Source organism: Thermobia domestica, chromosome 18, assembly GCF_964235325.1.
Source record: "Thermobia domestica chromosome 18, izTheDome1.hap1.1, whole genome shotgun sequence".
Lineage (NCBI taxonomy): Eukaryota > Metazoa > Arthropoda > Insecta > Zygentoma > Lepismatidae > Thermobia > Thermobia domestica.
This window is the reverse complement of record NC_137471.1, coordinates 140087330-140106051: the sequence shown is the minus strand read 5'-3', so window position 1 is coordinate 140106051 and position 18722 is coordinate 140087330.

Here is an 18722-nt window from a genome sequence, read left to right as displayed (position 1 = left end):
GTGGGGGGGCAAGACATGATCTGAATATTTGTATATCAATGTTAATATACAAATTTCCCTGGTTGAAACTACATACATTAATAGGCCATTTCAGAAAAGTGGGGGGGCAACTGCCCCCCTTTGCCCCCCCTAATCGCCGCCCATGCCTATAGGCCTACTTTTAAAACACAAATGTAGGTAATTTGTATGCATATTTGTTTTGTTGAATTTATTGAATGATATGTTAAAATTTCAAGTTACGAAATAGTCTGCAACAATAAAGAAGTAATAATGATCATGACAATGATAAATACGTTTTCCAACATTAAAAATGTACAGAAAAGTAACAGAGTATGAAATTTAAATTGTAGATTTATAGTAGAGGTTCATAGTAATGTGAAATACAAATATACATTTCCCCCTATGTCTTGCAATTTGATTCCTATAGAATTAATAATTTGTTTCGATTTCCTCGCGGCACACCAGCTGCCCATTCGCGGCACACCAGTGTGCCGCGGCACACCGGTTGGGAAACGCTGTTCTAACTGGTAACCTACCGAGCTCTAACCTAACCAGTATTCTTTTGACTGGTGGTTAAATTAATAAAGGACATAAGCCAATAGACACGGATTTATATTTGAACTAAAATAAATACTTAAAATAGCCAATCATTTTTAGGTGTAACACTAGATAATAACCTAGGCTGTAGGTCACCAGTTAGAGCCATACCCTTATTTCTATTTTTGATAGCTTATTAATGCAAGCTTGTAGAACATATTGAAGGTCAATAAAATAATAATTAAAAAAAAAAAAAACGTTTTGGTTCAGAGTACTTTTCTTGCATTGTTCAAGATTAATTCAATATGGAATAACATATTTTTTAAGGTATGCTTTTTGCGACAAGCTGGTAGGCTTAGGTTAGCTTCTTTTCTTTCTGATAGGTTACGATTTTGTGTACAGGTATTACGTTTAGAAGAACTTCCCCCTCACTTTGAATGAGATGATTTCGCACCCTGGGATCACTATTAACAGACCAAAACCATAATCACTAAAAAAATGATGTCAACTGAAAGCAGGGATTTCGTGCTATTATTCAGTTAAAAATCTTTTGTTGTCGCTAATTCTGTTGAGGAATTTGTAGCTTAAAATATAAAACAATAATCATGCCTGTTGTGCTGTATGGTTGCGAAACATGTTCACTGACTCTGAGGAAAAATCGCAGACTGAAAGTATTTGAAAAAAAGATTCTTAAACCAATATTCGAACTCCAAAAGGAGCGGGAATGGGGAAAGGGGGAAACAGGGGCGGATCCAGGACCGACTTCTGGGGGGGGCGGTGGGTTGTCATACTGCTACTTTTAAGGGCTCCAAACTTTGGGATGGGTTTTATGTATATACTATATAAAATAAGAAAGTTTCCTCTTCTGGGGGAAACTTCATAAGGAGGAACTGCATAATTTTTACCGTTTACCAAACATTGTTAGGATCATCAAGTCTAGGAGGCTCAAATGGTCAGGTTATGTAGCCAGAATGGAAGAAATTAGAAACGCTTTCGAAGTTGTAATTGGAAATCCAAATAGAAAAATGACCGTTAGGAAGACCAAGGCGCAGATGGGAGGACAATATTAAAATGGTTCTCGCAGAGATTGAAATATAAAGTAGAAACTGGGTTCAGTTGGCTAAGGACAGAAATCAATGGAGAGCTTTTGTAAACGCGGCAATGAACCTCCTGTGTTCATAGGCGTGCTATATTAAGTTGTTGATACATTTAGCTTCTTTTTATTTGACAGAAATATTATTACAGGAACTAAAAAGTTTTTCTGTAGTAAAGAGGATTTGGATTCGAGGTTAGCTATTTACATTAATACTAAAACAAAAATGGTGGCGATTTTGATATAAAATGGCACCCACACTTTCTTTCAAAGTCTTTCTCTCTCTCTCTCTCTCTCTCTCTCTCTCTCTCTCTCTCTCTATATATATATATATATATATATATATATATATATATATATATATATATATATATATATATATATATATATATATATATATATATATATATATATATATTCCCGTTTGTATGGGCGCCCTTTTAGTAGACTTGTCCACCGCCCTCATTAGTATCCCAGCACGGTAGTGCTAATCTTCCTTCCAGGGGGTGCTCTTAACCTATGTCCCGAACGCCGAACCTCTAGTTTCACGCTCTCTTCACAGTGACGTCACCAGCGAGGAACTTAGAGCTTGTCGTCTGCTTGGCGCGCGAAGATTTGCTAGTAAGACCACAAACAATTCTTTATTTATTTTGGGTTTTTGCTATGTTGAATTGTGTTGCTTTCTTTTCTAGTTGTGTACGTGGACGAATATTATTTAATAGAGAAAAGGTCTATATCTCGGAAGATTTCTTTACGCGGGCTTGGCTGTACAGACATGCAATATTGCAAGATAGTGTGAACTTCAGTACGTGTGTACATATGTATTTTTACGTGTATTTATCTTTCATCTCCAAGTGTTCCACATTATAGAATTAGGGATGTATCGATATATCGGTATCGGTAATATCAGTCACTTTTGGGAGTATCGGTATCGGCATTCGCAAATAAATACCGATATTTACCGATACACTTTTCAAACTATTTTCAGTTTGTTTAATATTAACAGTAACACTTATATTTCATCGGTTTCTTTTAGAGTTAAAAATTGTTCTAAATTATTATCAATTGTGCAATCAATCGATTTCTTTATGCATGTATACGACTTTGATTTGCACTATTCATACTTAACTGATAGTTTTAGTTCCTCCATGCCAAAATAGAGAAGAAAAGACAAAGGTCTTCAGTCAGGATCATAGGCATCATAGGCACCCGAAGAAAATTTTCTAGGGGGAGCCGATTTCCCGATTTCAAAGTAAAATAAAGTAAGTTTATTTTTCTTATTCATTTTCATAAATTTCTATGTATGCATGAAGTTCATAATTTAAAATTATTTTTTGATATTTTTTCTGCTTATTGGTCCTCTAGATGTTTATTTGAGTTAGAAATCAGAGTAAAACTCCGGGACGTCGTGTGGGTAGAACAGGTGGGGCGATTGCCCCACGCCTTGCATCACAGAATGAAAGAGTTTGACCGTTGAGGAAAACTAGCAGGTTAACTATTTCTAATTCATTGTTGAGATTAGTGTTGTCCACGAGAGGAGATCGAGGCGAAAAATGTGTCGTCTCGTCTGCAATTCGAGACGAGAAGAATCTTTTAAATTCGTTTAAATTTAAAAATGTGGGAGTTCTCGTCTCGTTTTCGAGGCAAGATGAGAAACTTCACGAGTCTAATTGGCAACACGAGTTCACCCAAGATTAAACCTTAAACACCGGTTTAGTGTTGCATAGTTCATCGTAAAAAAAAAAAAAAAAAAAAAAAAAAAAAACTATAAATTGATAAAGTGATTGTAAGAACACAATGAAGAGCATTCAAAGATACACAAGTCATTACACAATATACTCCAATAATAAATATGGTTTAACTGTTGTTATCTCATCTTTCGTGGATCTCTCGTGACTTTAGGAAGTCAGGACAAATTTTGTACACAAATTTATACAAGAGGCTAGAGAAACTTCGAGGCGAGACGAAAAGAGGTTTTTTCGAAAATCGATTCTACAAGACGAGAAAACCTAATTTCTCGTCTCGTCTCGATTCGTAAGACTTGTTAGCATTCAAATATTTAGATATAAACGAAATACATTTTTCCGGACTGTGTACTATTAATGTCACGAGGTGCAATCATAGCGTCAACAATGGTTACATTGAATATAATCTGTGATGGATAGTCGACATGACGTTTAACACGGATGGGATCCGTTTTAATAATCATGTGGAGAAGATATGAATTTCCAATTTTAAACTTTAAGCCTGAGTACCATATATTGAACAAAATAAAACGCTAGACATCAAAGGGCTTCTGCAACTAAATGCATCGACGATCTATTATTAATGTTATTAATCTTCTTCTTCTTCTTTTATTATTATTATTATTATTATTATTATTATTATTATTATTATTATTATTATTATTATTATTATTCATGGTTTTAAGTATTTATTGAGATATTCTTATCAGTAATCACAAAGTAATCTATTTATACCGGGTGTGGAATTCACCTTATCATTGGTTCCGCAATTACTTTAACACCAGGCACCGGAAATTTCAGAGATTGCCCTTGTAAAACACATATTTATCTGCAACTTTGCTTAAATACATTCACAGCAACATTTCAGATATAAATACTTTTAAAAGGTAATTATAATTCAACAATTATCTATCTCATCAAAAAATAAATAAATGATAATGCAACACAGGTACATATTTAATTTTCCATAATATAAATTGCGTTAAGAAGATGTTCTATTTATTGCTGGCTTATTATTTATTTATTTATTAGTAGTTTGTGTGTAGGAGAATGTTGTGACAGCGAAAATGTTATGCATAAAGAAAGAAAAAAGACATTCCTGCAGCTTCGTACACCTCTATACCTACTTGCTGCTCCTCGCTGGTGACGTCACGCAAAACGAGAAGCGAAGCGTCTGTGTGTATAGCCCAACCTTTCCTTCTAGTAACCTTGGTGCTAATGCCCTTAGGATGTCGGTATTGCCCCAAATGACCATACGCTGCGTCCCAAGTAAAATACCATTCACGCATTTATGTTTGATGAAATGTCGTGTGAAATGTACGAGAATTTTGAAATATTATCCAATACATTATTAATTTAATAATGTTGTTCAATATTACTTAATATTTTGTTGAGAGGAATTTGATAAATTTAGTCGCATGACTGGTAATTGATGGACAATTGGATTGGTCGCCAGTTACATTGATTTATAATCGGTGGTTCGCGGAAGAATAGTTCTTACTACAAATAGACGGTCCTAGGAGTTGAACGGGAATTTCAGCGATTTTGAAACCAGAACGCAAAATGCTTTTACTTGTTTTCATAACGTTACAAGAAGGAAATTAAGATATACTTTAGGTAGTCCACTATCTGAAAAACATTTAAAGTCCCAGTACGTGTCATTTTTCACAATTGTTCAAAAAATAAGATAAAATTGTTAATTTATATAATAGTCAAGTGTTTCAACACCATCCATTGCAGGGTATTCTCCAATTTCCAGGGACGTACGCAGGGAGTGGGTCCTGGGGATCTGGACCCCCCGAAATTTCAACTTTTGTGTAAATTTAGCCTAATTTTAGGGGCAATTTTAGGAATTTTAGTATAAAATATCCTCATATTGAGTTTGGACCCCTCCCGAAATAAAGTCCTGCGTACTCGACTGTCAATTTCATCCGCCGTGTCTGTTGAACTTTCTTCTGCCGTGTCGGTCTCTGAATCTGTGATGTTGCCATTTTCACTACTATAATTATCAATATTATAATCTAAACCAATGGATATTACCATCTGCTAAACTCACTCTTCTAATAACCTATCTCTTATTCAGTATTGTTCTGCTATCTTCTTCGTATGTTCAATAGCGCTCTTCCATGTCTTCCGCGTAATCGAATTAAAAGCTTCGGGGACTAATCATGTTAATTGACATATGAATAAAGTGCCCAGATTTTTTTCTGGCTACTTTAACCTTAACATGGCTCCATATATATTCAAAGGGATTTAAGTCCGGATAATAGGGTGGCAATCGTAGTACTGTGAAACAATTTCTTTGCAGGATTTGATCGATTTCGAAAACTTCCTTTGAGCGGTACTGTTTCACTAACTCCAACAATTCTGATCTTCTCATATCTTGTTCAAACGCAATATTCTTTCTTCTCAGCTACTTTTGAATTATCCCGTTTCAAGGAGTTTGTTGTTGGTGTTTTATAGTCTATTTATTATGGTACGGAACATTGTCTAGCACAATAATACTCGAGCACAGTAGCGGCAATCCCGGAACTACTTGAGCTACGATTCATTTTATAAAACTCTCACTGTTCATTTCATGATGGTTGTCTTAAGTTCTAGACTTTGTGTCGTACATGAGAAGCGAATAGAATTAAATCCGTTCTCACCACCAACACTTCGCAAATGTACCTTGTAAGTCGAGCTCTAAAATCCTATTAGGAATTGAACCCGGAGATCTTCCATCAGAGATCTCTTGTCTGACCAGAACAGACTTACTGCATTTATCAACTGATATCTTCCTGCACTAAAACCAGAGTTTATATGAACCGCGTACTGCAGAAAGCAAACATGTCCACATTTCGTAATTTTACAGGAGACACAAAAGACTGAATAAAACTATCTTTACGATATTTCCACCATAACATTATTTTTCACTTAATGATAGAAGTATACGTGAATAAAATGTACATGTTTGCTTTCTGCAGTAAATGCATTGTTCAAACGAATTGTGGATTGAATTTATTAAAGAAAACGACCATGAAATTGATAAATATCATTTATTGGAAGAAAACATAGCTGTTAAACATTTCTGAATAATATGTGCGTTGTGTAACTACAAATTAATTAATCATCGTTATCATAGAACGCGTTTCCGTTATGATAGGCCAAGATGCTATTGAACTCCAAATAACATCTTTTCTTGAGGTATGTAGACCAACATTTTTTATGTCATCCATTTTCTTGCTTTTTATGAACAGGGCAGAGTGTTTAGAAGAGTTCCTCAGCCTAAAATTATCCACTATCAAGCCAACAATATTGATGTTACGCTGAACATTATATGGAGTTACAGATGAGAAGTACATCTTATGGTATTTTGAAATGGTGAAAGTTGTCTTTAGGTGTTTAGCGACTTTTTTGGCCATAAAAGTCATCGCTCAGACAAACTATTTTGTAATATTCAGGCCACCAGGAACTCTAGTCTATGAAATCAGTCACTTTTATTTAAACAATGGAAAACTTTTTGGAGATGGTCGAGGAAGTTTTAATGAACTGAACAACGTCATCAACTGTGTAGTTTTCCCCTTTCCTCAGCTTCTTCCGTATTATCCAGAAATCCCTATCATTGGGCATGAAAGAGTAACCTCTTAACCACTAACGGGAAAACTATACGCTCATTTACTGCCCATTAGGGATGGCCGCATTTTTTTCGAAAAATACTTTTTCGAAAAATGAATTTTTCGAAAACGAAAAATTTTTCGAAAAACGAAAAACAAAAAACGAGAAATTTTTCGAAAAACGAGAAATGGAAAATATTTCGAAAAAACGTAAAACGAAAAAAATTTCGAAAAACTATTTTTTTCGAAAAACGAAAAATGTTTCGAGAAACAGAAATCGAAACGAAATTTTTAAGTTTTAAGTCCCATGGTTATGCCGTTAGGCTAAAGGAGACGCTGATGATGAGACATGACCGAAATGATGGAATGAAGAAAGTGGGAGGAAACGGGAGAACCCCAAGAAAACCCATAAGCACGATGTTTGTTCACCACAAAATCCACACGGCGCGTGCTGGAATCGAACCAGGGACCCCAAGCACCGGAGGTGAACGTTCTACCACTGAGCCGCCGGGCCCCCTACGGAAAACGAAAACTGCCGAGAAACAGAAAACGGATAACTTTCGTAAAATAAATTGAATTCATTTCATTTATTAGGACTTCCAAACTACAGTATGCTATGCATACCTTTAGGAAGTCTTATAAAACGGCTATGTTCATCTGTCTGTCTATGCATCCGTTCTTCTGTAGGCTGACATCAGAGCAAGAGCGGTAAGAAATAGCGAGAAGCATAGTTTTGCAACATGAATAGACTCATCTAATCCATTTGACTTTTATTTAATCCAGAAGTGGTAGAGATCTATCGCTTTCTGTTACATTGTTGATCAGCACAGAACACAAACGGTAATATATAGAAAGACGCGGTTTTCCAGAACCAATTCAGTGTCCCAAAAATATATTCAATGTTTGCTCTTATTACATTTGCAGCTTAAGCTATGTATAAATGTCGGAAGTCTTTAGAATGGCTTTGTCCGTCTGTCTGTTGACAGGTGTCAGAGCAAAATCAGTAACCGATATTGAGAAGCCGTTTCTTGCAGTCGATTCAGATCCCCCAAAATAGGTTCCATCTCCTCCATTAACCCTCCATTCAAGCCGGAAGTGGTTCAAATACCCTTTTATGGTTCAACTTTTATCTCTATAGAACGAAAAGAGTAATAGATACCAAGAAGCGATTTCTTACAAACAATTTAGCGTCTTAAGATAACATATAACTATCCACAACATTCAATCAAAACCAGAAATTGTTTACGTTTACTATTATTTCCGGTTTCCATGCTGAATTACGAGATATCAAGATGAATATTTTTGGACTCGATTCAGCTTTCAAAAAATAGGTCTATCTTTTTCATTAATCCTCTATTCAGATCTGAAGTCGTTTAAATTAACCGTTTCAGTTTCAACATTAATCGATATAGAACAAAAATAGTAATAGATAGCCACAAGTGTTTTTTTTTTTTTCAATCGAATCGATACAGCGTCTCAAGAGTATATAAGCTCTATATCACCTCAACCCACAATACTATTGAAACCGAAAGTGGCTGAATTTACTAGTATATTGGTTTCAATACTGATTTTTATAAAGCAAAAACTAGGAGAAATCGTGATGCAGTTTTTCGCGATCGACTAAGCGTCTCCTAAGAATAGGCTCTACCTTCTCCCTTGATCTCTATTCACACCAGAAGTGGTTCAAATTAACGATTACAAGTTTCAACATTTATCGCCAGAGAACAAAATTGGTAATAGATAGCGACAAGTGGTTCACCTACAATCAATTCACGGTCTCAAGAGAAAATACCGGTCCATTACAATCCACAACACTCCACAAAGGCAGAAATGATTGAAGTTTATTACTATTTTCGATTTTATAGGTAATAATAATTTCCATAGAGCAAAATCGGTGAGAGATATCGAGATGCATTTTTTAAAAATCAATCCAACGTCCCAAGAATAGATTCCACCTTCTTCGTTAACACTTCATTTGAACCGAAATTGTTCAAATTAACCATTTCCGGTTTTAACACTTGTCGCTATAAAACAAAAAATTGTAATAGATAGCGATAAGCAATTTTCTAGAATCAATTCAGGGTTTTAAGAGAACATATCGTCATAACCTGCTTCACTCTTTTGTAACCGGAAAAGCTTGAAATTTACTACTACTTTCGGTTCCAATACTTAGCAAAAACTATAAAAGATATCAAGAAGAGGTTTTTTTGAAATCGATTCAGCGTCCTAAGAATAGATTTCATCTCCTCCCTTAACCCTTTATTCAAGCCGGAAGTGTTTCAAATTAGTCATTCCTTCTTTCAATCTTTATCGCCATAGAACAAAAACGATAAGTGATAGCTAATAATGGCTTGTCCGAGGAACAGATTCTATCTTTGATCTTATTAATCTATTCCAACCAGGAGTTTTAGTTGTGCTACTTGTTGTACTGAAGTTTGAGTATTCAGTTCGCATAGATTGGAAGTCTACCGTAGTTTTACACTATGAAACGAAACTCACTTGTTTCTCTAAAAAAACAGGAAGTAAGATAAATATATCACAACCAGGGGTGGATCCAAGGGGGCAATCGGGACAATCCTCTCCCCCCCCCAAGAAGAGGACAATTTCTTGTTTTATATATAAATAAAACCCATCCCAGAGTTTGCAGCTCTTAAAAGTAGGTCTAAGTAACATTATTACAACCCCCCCTAGAAGTCCGTCCTGGATCCACCCCTGATCACAACTCACGGTATCAGTATTGATCACCATAGAGCAAGCATGGTAATAGTTAGCGAGAAGTATGAATCCAGTACCCTAACAATAGACTATCTCCAAGTTTTATCCTGTGGTGGAAATTTACTACCACTTCTAATTTCAATAGTGATCACCAGGGCCCGGATCTTGTTGACAAGTCACCTTTTTTCTGTTACGCATAGGACAAGGCAAATTCAAATAAAAACGTTATCCATCAACTCTAGGTTCTAAAAATATAATTTTTTAGGGTCAACTTTTGGTCACTTTTTGCCGTTTTGAAATTTCAGGTCATTTTTTTAATATTTTAAGGTAAGTTTTAGGTAACTTATGGTCTTTTTATTCTTTTTTTCTACATAAGGAAATCTTTAAATGAACACGGTTTACGAATGTGGAAAAGACGATGTTGAATAATCTCTTTTCTTGCTTCCTGACTATCGGAGTGGAAAAACTGCATTCTTAACAAGCTAATGAAAACTAAACTGTAGCTGGTTAACGAAAGATGGGGGTTGGTAGGGGGCCAAACAGATAGTTTTGGGTTATTGACCACAAAGAATGTGATCAGGTGAATAACTAAAAATGGATTAGAAGGCGTACAAGGGTTTTAAACAGGTTTTTATCTATTATTTTCATGTAGTCTACACTTGATAACTTTTATTGTTTAAGAGTGCTTCCTAGTTTCAACTCGGAAGTGAATTGACGGTTTCAACACTTACAATGCCATACAATGGACTGCAACTAACTGAAACAAAACTTTTTGGATATGAGTGAGAAATGTTAATTAAAAATGCAATGGATATTAAAAAATGTCAATATTTAACGAAATAAAAGTTTGAGAAAACGTAAGTTTTAAGGTAAATTTTTGTGATTTTTAGGGTCATTTTACAGGAATTTTAGTGTCATTTTATAGGTCACTTTTTAAAACTTTTTAGGTCAACAAGATCCGGGCTCTGGTGATCACCATAGAGCAAAAATGATAAGAATTTTTTTTTTTTTTTTTTTAATATATGAATCCAGGATTCGAAGATTGTCATCTCGATCGCTATCCCTCTATGTAAACTGGAAGTGGTGAGAAACTACCATTTCCAGCTTCATAGTAAAGAAAAAACAATAGCCGGAAGCAGTTTTTGATATGGATTATGTGCCACAATGGTAGTTTCCATCTCTAAGTTTAATGCAACCGAAAGTGATAGGGGGTCTAAATACTTACTAAATCTCCGGTTATGACATTTTTTTCTCATAGAACGAGAGAGATACTAGGAAGCGACAAACGTTTGTTTTAAAAATATAATTTCATAATTCCAAGAAAAGATTTCAAGCCCTGCCCACTGGTCTAGTGGCTAGCGCGTATTTCTTTGATACACAGGGTCCCGAGTGGGAAAACATTGAACGTGTTACGGTGGTTCGGATTCCACTTTAAAATGTAGGTCCACGTCTTGTATACTGAAAACTCGTTACTGAAAAGGCACGCTTAACTTCAACAAACAACCAAATAAAAAATATTTCATCTTAGTAGTTCTACTGAAGTTAGTAGCCGTAAAAACTAATACGAAGATCCACCCATTTAAAATTTGAATTCTCGTTTGATGAGATTATTATAATCAGATACTTAGTTCTTTGTCCTACTATATAAAACATCTTTAGAACAAATAAACCATTCGATAGTATTTTGTTAGTAACTTGCCTATTTTTGAAAGCAACCAAATTGTTTTTTGTACTGACTTAGCAGTGGCGGAGCCAAGGGTGGGCCTGGGGGGGCCAGGCCCCCTTGCTCAAAATCTTGGCCCCCCTAGCGGCCCCCCCACACAGAGTGATACTGCTATAAGTCGACAAACGGTGAGTTAATAGTGGCCGCAAGTTAAACTACTACCGGAATATATCTCGACAACAAAGTTACCAACTGCAGAATATCGTATGTTGCAATAGTCCGCGTTCCGAGCAAAAATCTTCAGGCTCCTTTTTGTTTGTAGTACAGCAAGATCTAATTTATCTAAATCTGTAAGGTGCATGCATTGACCTCAGCATCTGAACGTTCCTTTTAACCTCTGTCCCTTATCTGGTTTTCTTCTTTGTTTTCGACAAAGAAAAAAAATCAGTCTGCATTCTGATTTGCTTCAATGTTGAAAGTCATACTAAAATAAGAGATGCTTACTTACAAATAGCATGCACTGCAGTAAAACTTTACATTCGTGTTGGACGAAAGAAGTCTTCGTATACTATGTAATTAATTTCCATCGATTATGGCGACATAGAACAAATGCATAGCATCCATTAAATAATTTGGTATTATTATTATTATCATCAAATAATATCGAGAGGTCTTGTTTAATATACAGTAAAAGAAGAGAGCAGAAGTTTTTAATATTTCTGTCATTCTCTCTGCTGTTCGTATCCCAATATTTCGAGAAAATTAAGATACTGAATACTACCAACACCTACTATTTGCTATTGGTACTGGTTCTCCTTCTCGTCTACCTTCTAGTCTTGTCTTGTCTCTAGTACGTCTAATTTCCTAACGCTCTTGGCCGTGGCAACTAAGTAGAAACCTTCTGCTGCGATGTTAATAAGCGATACTAGCGATCTCCAAGGAAAACGGAGTCAGCGCTTGGTTGACCTATTCTACTAACTAAAGCCTGGGGAAATGAGGCTAACAAAAAATCAGTGATTCTTTATAAATAAATCTTTCAGAAGTATTTTCTTTTAAACTATTTTAACTGTAGCTTAATCCCAAAACTGCTACTACTAGAGAAATTCCGAAATTTATCACAGAGCCAGTGCTACAATATCCTGATTACTAACCATTAGGTAAGATACCGAGATGATACAACTTGGTCGCGGCAGTAATGCTGTTTTGTGTAAAAGTGTAGTTACTCCCGTGATCAGGTTGTATCATCCTGTTATCTGATGTTTGTGGAACTGGTCTACAGATATTCCATTCAGTAAGTTCAGTCCGTGAATACCAATTTTTATCACAGATTTATATTAATTCTGCTTCAAAATATGCATTTCTGAGAAAATTAAGCATTAAGCATTTCTGAGAAAATTACATTGTAGGAATTATGCAGAACAGTAAATCAGTGGTGACATGCATTTTCAACAGGATATACGAATTAATGCCCCTCCTTCAAATCTAATCTCAAAACTTACAATATTAATTTAGCATCGACTACAGGATAGTAGCGTTATTTCAACTACCTTGAATTTATTTTAAGGCTTTGAAACATCCGAGACTCAGAGGATAGAAATAAGGGAAATTAGTCAATAGGGCCATCAAAGAAGAATCTTGGTAATCTCCTCAGTTGAAATATGTATCCACGAGGAATCAATCACACCATCTTCCGAATCTTAAACTGATGTTCTACCGCTGAGCTTTGGCCACTCGGTGTGGGTGTGAAGTGTTTGTGTATTTGAATTCACGTCAAATTCTAAAAAGTAGTGAAGGTAAACAAACGAAAGAAAGAAAAGGACCACGCATAATTCTTTTGCTGTAAGGAGTCCCGATTTAAATGTCTGTTCTAACACTGTTTGATATTAGGGAAAGAAAAACACATTTCCTCTTTTTGCTTCAAAGAGTGCTCACTTCATCATTTTAATAACGTAAAGGCACATTCATTACTCAGTTTTAGAGCTCAAGGGTAAAAGTAACCAAAAGTAATTGAACTACGGCCAGATCAAAACAAGATCCTGGAACCGGGGCAGTTGCCCGGGCGCCAGCAAACTAATATGTGTGTTTATTGGTGTTGATGTAGATGAAAGGGGTACTAATCGCAAAATTTGCCCTGGGCACCAAATGTCTAGTTTCGTCACTGATTAGGCTACCATTTTTAGAGCGTGAAATTTTGACATTTTTCTGAAATATTAAGAAGACATGATAATTATTGGCAGTTTACTTTAGAGTGAAACTTAAGCTTCAAGAGCAAGGCTTATAATTTAAAGTGGGGTGGAACGGCAAATCACTGCCCTGTTAGAGTTCAGTTCCTGTTTCTATGTGACGTTTGTCTCGTAAGCACTTTTGTCCTCGTAGATCACATTTTACTTTATTATTATTATTAATAATACAGTTTATCTACCAAATAACTATTTATATTATTATGTGGTATTAAACCAAATCTGGAACTTGTGATATTTATTTACTTCCATCATTCCATCCGGGAAATAAATGTCATCTATACGAGATGGAATGTTTTCGGGTAAAATTTAATATTACTGCTGCCAACTTTGAGCTTCGCCTTATGTTAAGTAGATACAGATATGTCGGAAGGTTTGATTCTTGTAGATTCACTAGTTCAAACGCTGTCGAAAATGTGGTCTGGAGAATATGACTCTCAATGAACAACATTCGAACAAATTTATCAAGAATATTTGTGGATCTGCATAGAAAATGGTCCTGAAATTCCAGAGCCGAAAACAGATAGGCTATAGGGGTTCCTCGTGGAAACGAATTAGACATTCCCATCGAAATATCACAAATTCATTTTGGATTAATCTCTTCCTTCATTGGAGGCAGAAAACGAATTTTCTAAAGGTAATATACTAAGAGACATTTTTCTGCCTACTATTGATAAGGCAATCACTGAGATGGAAAAACGCTTTGGATCATGTAACAAAATCATTAGATCAATCACCACTCTACATCCAAAAGGTGAAAACTTTCTAAATTACAACATTGTGGAGAATATGGTTCAGTATTATGAAAGTGATCTGGAAATATTTAAATGTAAACTCAAAATCCTCCCAAACACAATTAAGTTGTATGCACTGAGAGAAAAAAATGTAGGTGGCATACTTAAAAACGTAGGTTACATTCGTAATTCCTGTAGTTTCTGGACTTAACGTACAAACGTATATAACATCCTGCAGCAAACGTATAACTGAAAAAGTATGTATTATACGTACTGTCTGCATAAGTGCAATGACGTCATTCGTGTGACGTCATCTGCAGTAACAAGTATATACGGAGGTGATATCTAGCTTTGTGACGTCAGGATCGTATGCAGCATGTCGGTTAATAATGACGACACTCACTGACTATCAGGATGGAGCATAATTTCAAGAAGTATGCAATATACGTTCTGTACATATGTTTCTTGCGTTCAATCCCGAGACAGCATCTATATTGTACTTGTGCCCCGTACGTACGACTAGATACAATATACGTATTGTACGTATGTATTATACAGATTTTCCTTATGTCGCACACAGCTTGTCCCGATACAGCATACAGAATATCCGTATGCACCATACAGAGTGCACATATGTAGCTTATAGACTGTCTGCATGCAGCATATAGATTATACGTATGTTGCGTACAGGTTGGCCATATGTAATGTATGGATTGGATGTATGTAGCTTATAAATTGTCCATATGAAATATACGGATTTTACCTGTGTCGCATACGTATTGCCTTGTTGTAATATATGGATTGGACATATTCAGGATCCAGATTGTACGTATAGTGCACCATTATTGAAGTGCTGCAACATACTGCAAAATGCATGATACATTCTTACTGTAATGTTGTCGCATATTGTTTTTCTCTGTATGGAAACAAAAATAGTTTAAAATATGGTTGATCTCCTTTGTGCCAATAATAATAAAATTAACAATACTACACTTTTCAAATCTTAGTTTGGAGCAGTGAAACTGTCCAAAGAAATGTATTTACCTGCAGGGTGTCCTGTAAGTTTGGGCTTCCTGCTCATTCGTTGGAAAGCTACTGCAAAGCCAAGTGTTGAAAAGTGACACAAGCGTTAATTTTAAAATTATGGGCACAAAGAAGGTTAACCATATGTTAAACTATTTTCGTTTTCATACAGAGTAAATCAATATGTGATATATTACTGTAAGAATTTATCATATGGTTTGCAGTTAGTTAGTTGCAGCACTTCAATAATAATGCAAAATGCACAGCCATATACAATCCTATATTCAAACTCAAACAAGATTTACGTACAATCATTTATTAAGCTGTTATCATCCATTGCTTGTACGATATAAAGATTATTTTACCTCATTCTTTTCCTTAATAGTATCTTCTTCTAAAGTGCAGTTGTTACCACAAGAGGCCTGAATAGAATTTTCCAGAAATAACTTCTCTGTACATTTTAATTTTAACAGATATGTTTTTTTTTAATTTCGCAATAATTAAAAGTATGCTGACAGCCGAAAACGTGTTCGCTCACAAGATGATTCCTACTCAGTACTCGACATTAAAAATGCAACACCAAGAAGGAGACTGGGTAGCTGCACCAAAGTTCCCAGGCAGATACCTAATAGTAAGTGCAGAATATTCTTAAACGTCCGCTGTATTCGCTGTGACAACGTGGTGACAGCGGAGGCGTTGTGCAGCCATCGACTAAACATATTTATCCTTCCCTGCTCTAGACATTCTGCAAATTTGGACTTTCCGGGATGCATCCTTCTTAGTGCAACATTTTAAGCAACGAGCAGTTTAACAGTCTCATACATTGCTTAAAGAAAGAGCAATGATTCTCAGAATTACTCAGAAGATATATATACAATAATTTAAAACGGTTATTTCAATCTTTGCAATTCAGAGCACGAAAAGAAGTACAGCTAAAGGAACACTGATTTTAGCCAGATAGTAACTAGTAAACTCAATCACACTCTACCATTAGTTGCTTGGTGTTATCCGTAAGTCAGAGATCATGGTATCTCATTTCGTGTAGATTTTTGCATTTGTTTAATGCTAAAAATGTATTTTATCGTTAATTGAACCCAATACCATATATATACCGACAGGACGTACCTTAGTCACAAGGTGACATGAGTGAAACACTAAACTATTCGATTGACACCTGCGCCCTTGTCAACCCTAGAGAAAGTTACAAAGTGATTAAGAAAATACGGAACATAGTTCATACAAAGTATAGCGATGTATGAAGTCTCCGTTTCATATGACTTGGATAAAGAATACATCTGAAATATCAACAAAGAAATATATAATGATTTCTCTGGATAATTTGGATTAGTCCAGAATTCGAACACATACGTTGGTAAGTCCAACGTTTTTTTTTTTACTTCTTTCTTCGGATTCCCAATAAAGTTGACTACTAAAAAGCTGAGTTATAGATTCTATATTAAAACAACACCTTCGCTAGACATGTTCAGAGTATACACATTGTCTTACATACAGAACAATACATTAGTTCTTAATGCATGTATGAAATAATAGTGCTTCGTATAGAATTTTACTTCATCCAATCGTAATAGCACAAAGGTCAAAAATATTGCGAGGGATAATGTTCTTATTACAGAGAAAAAGAGTTGAAATGACTTAACACTAACAAACATTTTCTTTAAACAGAGATAATATTTTATTCTAATTTATGGAAGAAAGAAATAATTTGTAGTACAGTATTTTTATTAGGGTTATATATTCGTACAAAAGAATGTAAATACAATTGGGTCTGTCTTCAGAAAGGACGTACTTTTAGCCACAACCTACACTGCTTCTTTTCACTGTCTTCCAAGCAGAATCCTGGTTTTGTTTTGATGCACGAAATACCTGAAACAAAAATCAGAAAATATTTAAAATATTAAATTCAGTGTGCTTAATTTGGTTGTACTTAACAATACAAAGTATCTTAACATTTTTGAGATTAAATGGACAAAATCTGTTCGGTCAGGTATGGACTTTTGGGTTGCACGTAGAAAAACTATGAAGTGTTTATTGATGCTGAACAACAACTCAAAATGTATTACTATTCAAAAGTAAGTGGGTATCCCAATGGTGTTCAAGGTACCATGGGGTACCTAATGTCTGTATTTTTTAGATATGTGGAAATGTATGTCTCTAAAATATAGGGAACTGACATTTGTTTACCGAAAACCTCAACTCGGTAAGCCTTAGGGATATTGAGATATGGGAAAATAAAGAGCGACACCATAGAAGTGTGGGGTTTGCGTACTAGGTGGTGCAGTTTCGGAAACGTAATTACGAGGGCTTACAACAACCTCAAAAGTAGTTTCAATTAAATACACTACACACACGCCCTGATGGGGTTTTCGGGTACCATGATATTCGCAGAACTCTCATTTCTAAATATTCTAAAATATGTCTTAATAACGTTTTAAAGAACGTTAGAGGTGTGTGTTTACCGAAACCGCAAGTCGGTACGCCTAACAGTTACCGAAATATGGTGAAATAAAAAGCGACACCATAGGTACGTGGAGCTTGCATATTAGACAGTACAATTTAGAAAATTAATTAAAATATGACTATCAAGATATTGTCAAATAAAGGGAGGATCCATACAGTTATGGGGTTTTCGTGTTAGGTGGTAAAATTTCCGAAACCGGTCATGGAAAGTTAATAAGCATCAGTAGCAAGTTCATCTTAAAATAATTAGGTATTTCCATGGAGTTTAAGAACATCATGGGGTCTACCAAGATTAAATTTTAAAAGTTTTGGAAAATATATTTTGACATTTGTAAAGACAATTAGAAATATGTATTTACCTAAAACTTCCAGCTAGTACATCTAGCAGCTAGAGAGACACCATACAATAAAAGCGTATTAGATCTTGAAATTTCAGAAAACAATTATTGATCCTAACAAAAGTTAAATAAGATGGTACTTATATGGGTTAAGTGAGTACCTCAGACTCGTCAGTACAATTTCGATCGAAAGATTAATTCAGCTCTAAATTTTCTTTGGACAATTCAAAGCGTTCATCGGGCTCTGAAATAAAGTGAACATTTTTTGTCAATATCTAATATAGCAAGCGAGATATAAGGAATTATGTATTTTATGACGTCGTAAAAATAGAGACCCACATGGATTTGTACTTTTGAGTATTTGCTGTAAGAAGAAGAAATTTCAGAAAACAACCGTATATAATTAAATGGGCGAGGGCACGGTGGCTTAGTGGTAGAGTGCTTACCTCCGGTGTATTGGGTTCTTGGTTCGATCCACGGCCAAGTCAGTTTGTAGTGGACATCGTATTGTGGGTTTTCTCGGGGTACTCTCTTTCCTCCTACCTTTGCATTCCATCAAT